Here is an 8361-nt window from a genome sequence, read left to right as displayed (position 1 = left end):
AAAGTAAGAGCACCGTGGGTTGTTAAGCTGTGTAGAGCTGACACCTACCCCTTGGTGAGGCTAAAATGGAGCAATGCACATATCCTAAGGTTTTAGCTACAAAAGCAAAGCAATGCAGGTGTGGGTGTTCCCGGGTGGCCTGGTGATGAGGATTCTGGGCTTTCACTGCAGTGGTCTGGATTCAGTCTCTGGTCAGGGAACTGGGACCCCACAAGCCAAGCAGCATGGCCAAATGAAGAAATGAATAAAGTGGTTCATTCAGAGAAAATGTGTTGTGATTTAACCTGTTTTTCCGTGGGATTACTTGCTCATTTCTGTACCCTTAAGGGCTTTATTTCATTAAGTAAGTGAACTCCACTGGATGGGGGCGGGGGACCATCTGAGTTCCTTTCCTGCCAGTAGACAAGATCAAAGGTAGCTCTCTGCCCAGCAACTTGTGCCTCCTACAGCTGTGTTGTATACTTATCTTGCTGGTACAGCTTTGAACTTGGCATGTTTTGTTTTGGTCACAACATGTGGCTTCATAGGAGATTAGTTCCCCAAGCAGGGATCAAACGCCGGATCCTGGCAGTGAGAGGGCTGAGTCCTAAGCAAACCACACTGCACTGCCAGGCAACTCCTGATTTTAGGTGCTTTGGTTTGTTTTGTATTTTTTTTTTTTAATGTTTGCTATAGCCATAGGAGAACTCTTCTGTGTGTAAGTATGATGTGAACGGTATCATACGTTGAAATGTTTGTGTGGTACATATGATCTCAAAATTGAATAGTTTGAAAGAACTTAACACTGGTTATCTCTTGGCCTAGGATCTCTGCTGAGGTAGTAGTCAAGCTTTTATGTGGCTTGGCAACCTCTGAAGACTTAGCTTGTTGAATCTAAGCTCTCTCACTTGGCTCTACTCATGAAGCCTCAGTTCCTCCTTCTGTGGGCCTCTCCAAGGGGCTTCTCTTGTGGAGGCTGCTGTCTTTTCTCAGAATGAGTGATTCAGGAAAGAACTTGCACCCGTGATAAAGTGCAGAGTTTTTCCAGATGTTACACATCTTCACTTGTGTATTTGCTTAGTCTCAGAGGTCAACCCTGTGATAGATTGAGAGAGAACTACACAGGAGTGGGAATATCAGGAGATTCGATTCATTTGAAGGCTGGTTACCATACCCATTAATCCACCCATGCCAGCCTTTTTTTTCATATGATCTCAGTTCTGTGACTGTGAGCCAATTATTTGGCTTGTGTACTCTTCTTGTGTGCTGCTGCTGCTGCTGCTGCTGCTGCTGCTGCTGCTGCTGCTGCTGCTAAGGCACTTCAGTCGTGTCCGACTCTGTGCAATCCCATGGACAGCAGCCCACCAGGCTGCCCCATTCCTGGGATTCTCCAGGCAAGAACACTGGAGTGGTTTGCCATTTTCTTCTCCAATGCATGAGCGTGAAAAGTGAAATGGAAGTCACTCAGTCGTGTCCGACTCTGTGAAACCCCATGGACTGTGGCCTACCAGGCTCCTCCGTCCATGGGATTTTCCAGGCAAGGGTACTGGTGTGGGTTTCCTTTGCCTTCTCCAGCTTGGGTGCTCTCCGGCTTGATCTACTCGATTCTTGAACTACTCCGTTCTTGACCTAGTCATTTCTTGATATTCTAGCAAGTCTCCTCTTTGTCCTGGATTAAGTTTTCTGTTTCTCTGGATGGTTCCCATCAGCAAACAGACTGACTATCATGTGACCTCTCGTTAAAAATCCATCTTTTGGTGACACGTCCTGCAGCTGCTGCTTTTATTTCACATTTGCTTATTATAGACTTCTGCAGAGTTGTTCGTAGACTTTGTTATCTCGAGTTCTTTGTTTCCTTTAAAGCCACTCTTGTCAAGGCCACAAGGGAATTTCAAATGTTTAACTCAGTGGTCAATTGTTAGTTGTTATTTTATTTAATTTATTGGCAGCCTTGATCAGAGTAGTTTGTTTCCTGCTCCCTGAAAAAAATGTTTCACTTGGATTACAGAGTGCTTCTCTTTCCTGCTTCTCTTCCACCTACAGTTCTCCCACGTACAATGTGTGATCTTTGCGTCTGGCTTTATTCAGATGTCATATTTTCTTTTTAGATATTTATTTATGTAGCTATGTGGCATGTGGGATCTTAGTTCCCAGCCCAGGGATGGAACCTGTGGAGAGTCTTAAACACTGGATCTCCAGGAAAGTCCCCTAGTTTGTGTATTTTCAAGATTCATCCATTTCATGGCTGTATAGCGGTGAATGTTTTTGTTTTCTTTTGATGGCTGAATATGGTATATGAATATGGTAAATGGGTTCCATGTAGTCCATTTTGAGCATATTCCACAGTGTATCCATTCGTCAATTAATGGATGATACTTGGATGGTGTACTCTTTGTGGCTATTGTGAGTAATGTGGCTGTGGACACTGATTTTGCATGGAGTGAACATTTTCACTTTTTGTGGATATATACCAAAGAGGGAAATTGCTGGATCATTTGGCTCCTCTATATTTAATTTTTGAGGTACTGACAAACCACTTTTCCAAAGTGGTTGTACCATTTTACAGCAATTACATCAACAATATCTGAAGATTACTTTTCTCCACATGCTCTGCAGCGCTTGTTATTATTCCTGTTTTTGATTGGGTGTGAAGTCGTATGGGTGTGAAGTAGTATCTCAGTGAGACTGATTTACATTTTGCTAGGGGCTTCCCTGGTGGCTCAGAAAGAAAAGCGTCTTCCTGCACTGCGGGAGACCTGGGTTTGATTCCTGGGTCGAGAAGATCCCCTTGAGAAGGAAATGGCAATCCACTCCAGCACTCTTGCCTGGAAAAATCCCATGGACAGAGGAGCCTGATAGGCTACAGTCCATGGGGTTGCAAAGAGTCGGAAATGTCTATTCAAATTCTTTTGCTGGTTGTTAGATGCTTTTTTTTTTTTAATTGTTGTAGAAAACATCTAACTTAATGATTTACCATTTTAACTGTTTTTGCATGCTAAGTATTTCACACACTTTGATCAGGCTTTTGGAGAAAGAAATGGCAACCCACTCCAGTATTCTTGCCTGGAGAATCCCACGGAGAAGGGAACCTGGTGAGCTTTAGTCCGTGGGGATGCAAAGTTGGGCACAACTGAGTGACTAACACGTACACACACACATAGTCACGGTGTTGTTTTGTTGTTGTTATCATTGTTTTAGCCGTGCTGTGCAGCTTGAATGACAGTTCCCTGGTTGAGGTTCATACCCAGGCCCCTGATAGGAAACCGTGGAGTCCTAACCTCTGCACTACCAGGGAATTCCTTACGACAATGTTATGAAACAGCTCTCTACCCCTTTTCATCTTGCAAAACTGAAACTCTATACCCATCCCCTGTCCCATTAAACACCTCTTCTTTTCTTCCCTGTTTACCTAGACCGTGGACTCCATCGTTCTTTTTTGTTTCCTTTCTATTGCTTGCCTATGTTAGATATTTCATACAAGTAGAAACTTACAGTATTTGTCTTTTTTTATGACTGGCTTATTTCATTCGGCTTGATGTCTGAAGTGATCATGCATGTTGTAGCATGTGACAGAATTTTCTATATATGGCTAAATAATGTATCATTGTCTGTATATATCACATTTGCTGGACAGTTAGATGCTTTCACCTGTTAGTTGTTGTGGTTAGTGCTGCTGTGAGCATGGCTCTGTAAATATCTCAAGGCCCCATGTTAACTTCTTTTGAATTTATATCCTGAAGTGGAATTGCTGAATCATGTGTCAGTTCTATTTTTTTTTTTAAATTTTTCCAGGAGCCTTTAAACTGTTTTCTGTAGCAGCTGCACCATTTTGAAATCTATTCATAACACACAGGATCCAGTTGCTGTACGTGCTTGCCAACAGTTGTCCGTTTCTTTCGTTGCCTTTACGTTTCCTTTCCTTTCTATGTAAACACACACACAGTCATGCACAATTTTTTTCATATCCTTTTCCATTATTGTTTATCACAAATGATGAAATAGTTCCTTGTGCTATACAGTACGATCTTGTTTGTCTGTTTTATATATTATAGTTCGCATCTGCGAATCACGAGCTCCCAGTCTATGCCTGCCCCACCTTTCCCCTCTTGGTAATCACATAGTCTGCTCTCTATGTCTGTGAGTCTGTTTCTGTTTCATAGGTTTGTTTATTTGTGTCATATTTTAGAGTCCATGTAAGTGATACCATACCATATTTGTCTTTCTTTTTATTAATTTTTATTTTTACTTTATTTTACTTTACGATACTGTATTGGATTTGCCATACATTGACATGAATCCACCACGGGTGTACCTGAGTTCCCAATCCTGAACCCCCCCTCCCACCTCCCACCCCATCTCCTCTCTCTGGATCACCCGTGTGCACCAGCCCCAAGCATCCTGTATCCTGCATCGAACATAGGATGGCGATTCGTTTCTTACATGATAGTGTACATGTTTCAATGCCATTCTCCCAAACTATCCCACCCTCTCCCTCTCCCTCTCCCTCAGAGTCCAAAAGTCCGTTCTGTACATCTGTGTCTCTTCTGCTGTCTCGCATACAGGGTTATCATGACCATCTTTCTAAATTCCATATATATATGTGTTCGTCTACTGTATTGGTGTTTTTCTTTCTGGCTTAACTTCACTCTGTATAATCGGCTCCAGTTTCATCCATCTCATTAGAATTGATTCATATAAAGTCTGCAAGCAGTAAGTGCTGGAGAGGGTGCGGAGAAAAGGGAACCCTCTTACACTCTTGGTGGGAATGCAAACTAGGACAGCCGCTATGGAGAACAGTGTGGAGATTCCTTAAAAAGAACTGCCATATGACCCAGCAACCCCACTGCTGGGCATATACAGCGAGGAAACCAGAATTGAAAGAGACACATGTACGCCAGTGTTCATCGCAGCACTGTTTATAAGAGCCAGGACATGGAAACAACCTAGATGTCCATCAACAGATGAATGGATAAGAAAGCTGTGGTACATATACACAATGGAGTATTACTCAGCCATTAAAAAGAATATACTGTCTTTCTCTGTCTGACTTCCTAAGTGTTCTTTTTAATGCTAGTGTAGATTCAAGTATTTACTTAACTTCGTTTTCAGAACATTTGTTGCTACTCTATAGAAATGTGATTGACTTCTAAAATATTTGTTTTGCATTCTGCCGCCTTTATATTAATGCTAATACTTGTGGTTTTCTTCAAGATTTTCTAGATACAAAAGTATGTCATCTCCAATAAAGTTTGACTTTTTCCTTTCCATACTGAAGGTTGTTTTTTTTTCTTTTCCTTTTTTTTGGAAACAAGAGCAACAATTCCTTTTTGTTATCTGATTGCTCTGGTTATAGAACTGCCAGTATAATATTGAGCCAGAGTTTGTAATAGACTTCCTTGTGGTGTTCCCCATCTGAGAAGGAAAGCTTTCAGTTTTTCGTTGTTAAGTATGATGTTAGGTGTGGGTCTTTTACAGGTAGCCTTTGATTGAGAAAGTTCTCTTCTGTTCTTAGTTATTAAGTGCTTTTGTAACCCCTGTTATGCAAAGGTGCTAGATTCAGGGAAATGCTTTTTCTGCAGGCAGATGTGTTTTTTGTTTCATTGTTTTACAATGGCATAATGTTGATTGATTTTCATATAATGAACCAACTTTGCATACCCCCGTAAATCCCATGTGATCATGGTGTACAATCTTTTTTATATGTTGTTAGGTGTTGTTTGCCAGTATTTTGTTAAGGACTCTTTCACCTGGGGTCATAAGGGATATCGGTTGTGTGTGTGTGTGTGATGTCTCTGTCTGATATTGGGATGAGAGAAATACTGGCATCAGTTTGCCTGCTGTGTGGGGAAGAGACCTGTGGAGTAAAGGATGAAGCATTATTGGATTTAATTTTAGCCAGGATTAGAGGGAGAAATTTAGGATATATCAGTGTGGAATTGGGGTGAGATTATCAAGAGAGTTCATTCTCTATTTCCTAGGCCTGTGTTAAGTGCTTGACATTGAATTACGCTGTTTGTTAACTGTGTATAGATACTTTCTACTTTGAATTTGCTACCCATTTTCTTTATTAAGATTTATGAAATTAGAATTTGTGAATCAGTTGTAATGTGCATTTAAGAGACATTTTCTTCCAATTTTACTACAAAACAAGATGCCATTGAATAGCTGATGCCTTTCAAAAAGAGCTGTTAACCTTAAGTCTAAGAAATAAGCATGTGTGTCTTTAAGATACAGAAACACGTTTAAAAGTTATAAATTTGCCCAAGAAGATGCAACTGGTGTGTGGTTAACTTAGCATTCCAACTTAATCTCCTTTGACTCCAAAGTCCATGTTTCTCAACACTGTACCATAATGCTTTTGTAAAACTACTCGTACGTTACATGTGATTTCACCTGATGATCAGTAGTGATGGTGTATTTTTTTTTCTTTCTTTTTTTAAACAGAAGAGATCAAGGTAATCCTGGGAGAAAGCTATGATTCTAGCGTGATGTAGACTTCTGGTCATAGGTTTTTCAGCTGTCATCCAGTCTCTTTGACACTCAGTGTCTTTGTCTGTAAGATAAGGGTGTTTATAACTAACCCTAGAGTTTTGGAGATGATCAAATTGCACATTTTTTCTGTACGTAACTAATACGTAGTATGTTTATACTTAGGTGGCAGTTTGTATAAAGGAAGCGCTGGGACTTGTGGCCGCACCCTGTAAGAATGAAAAAGTGTATTAACAATATGGAACCACCATGTATGTTACGTGAAGAAGAACAAGAGCCAGAACTACGGAAGAGCGAGGGAGAAACCAAACAAGTAGATGATGATGATGATGAAGTGATCTTGGTTGGAGTGGAAGATGTAAATGAAGATGCTGATGTGATCTTTGTTGGGATGACCTCAGCTTCAAAACCAATCGTTTCAAACATACTGAACAGAGTCACCCCAGGTTCTTGGTCAAGGAGAAAAAGGTATGGTCACGTCAGGAAAGGTAACGCTCACAAATTACAGCCTGTTAGTCATGTGACTCCTACATCAGAAGCAAAGAGTGTCTTGCGGGTTTCTGACTCTGAATCAAGATCAACAGGTAGTCCTGTTATTACTGAACCTTTGTCTCAAGCTGATGATAAAAATATTTCTCCACAAATAGTACCTAATAGCTTCTCAAAGGAGTTATGTTCTTCTTTGATTACCTTCACAAGTTCATTGCAGCATCCAGCAGCAACAGCAGTTTCTGCAGGAGATATGAATAAAAGTCCTCATGGATCAAAGCGAGTTTTCACTTCGGAAACAAAGAGCACAAATCCCAAAAGGCCTAAACTCAGCGATGGCATGATAGGGGAACATTCTTTAGGTTTTTCCCCTTCAGGTATTGTTCATCCAGTGACTACTCAGCAAAGCACACCAGACCATGTCCATACCTCACTAAGCCATGTTCAGCATGGAGAACCTTGTCCAACACCTTTGGCAAAGGACAGTGTTCATTGCAAGCCTGTAAGACCTTCAGGGGGAAATGGACTGACAGAAACTGATTTTCCAAGTTTAGCAAGTCCAAACAAGATTGTTGATGCCACAGGAGGAAATCTGATTGTGTTACTTCGTGACTTCTACTGTGGAGAGCATATAGGGGTTGGGCAGCCAGAACCGAAGACTCACACAGCCTTTAAATGCCTCAGCTGCTGGAAAGTTCTAAGAAATGTCAAGTTTATGAATCACATGAAGCACCACTTGGAACTTGAGAGGCTGAGAGGTGACAGCTGGAAAAACCACACCACCTGCCAGCACTGCCACCGCCAGTTTCCTACTCCCTTCCAGCTGCAGTGTCACGTTGAAGGTGTCCACACTCCCCAGGAGCCCTCCGCAGTCTGTCAAATCTGTGAATTGTCCTTTGAGACAGATCAGGTTCTCTTAGAGCACATGAAAGACACTCATAAGCCTGGTGAAATGCCCTATGTATGCCAGGTTTGCAGTTACAGATCATCATTTTTTGCAGATGTGGATGCACATTTCAGAGCATACCATGGTAACACTAAGAATTTGCTTTGCCCATTTTGTCTCAAAATTTTTAAAACTGCAGCACCATACAGACGTCACTATAGAGGGCACTGGAAAAAGAGTTTTCACCAGTGTTCCAAATGTCGGCTACAGTTTTTAACTTTCAAAGGGAAAACGGAGCACGAGAGCCAATGTCATCAAATGTGTAAGAAGCCTAAGCAGCTAGAAGGATTATCCGCTGAAACAAAAGTTGTTATTCAGGTATCCCTGGAACCCCTTCAACCAGGATTGGTGGAAGTAGCGTCCATTACCGTGAACACATCTGGTTCTGAATCACCACCCCCCAAATCTAAACGTCGGAGGTCAAGAAAAGGAAAACAAAGTTAACTCTACTTTGAGTA

General features: G+C 41.4%; 1 pseudogene; it reads left to right on the top strand.

The window, feature by feature from the left end:
* Positions 1 to 6706: 6706 nt before the first annotated feature.
* LOC120859213 lies at positions 6707 to 7992 on the top strand (annotated as a pseudogene).
* The last annotated feature ends 369 nt before the right edge of the window (positions 7993 to 8361 follow it).

This window comes from Oryx dammah, unplaced genomic scaffold (genome assembly GCF_014754425.2).
Source record: "Oryx dammah isolate SB20612 unplaced genomic scaffold, SCBI_Odam_1.1 HiC_scaffold_245, whole genome shotgun sequence".
NCBI lineage: Eukaryota > Metazoa > Chordata > Mammalia > Artiodactyla > Bovidae > Oryx > Oryx dammah.
Note: the sequence above shows the minus strand (reverse complement) of the source record. Positions and strands in the feature narration are given on the sequence as shown.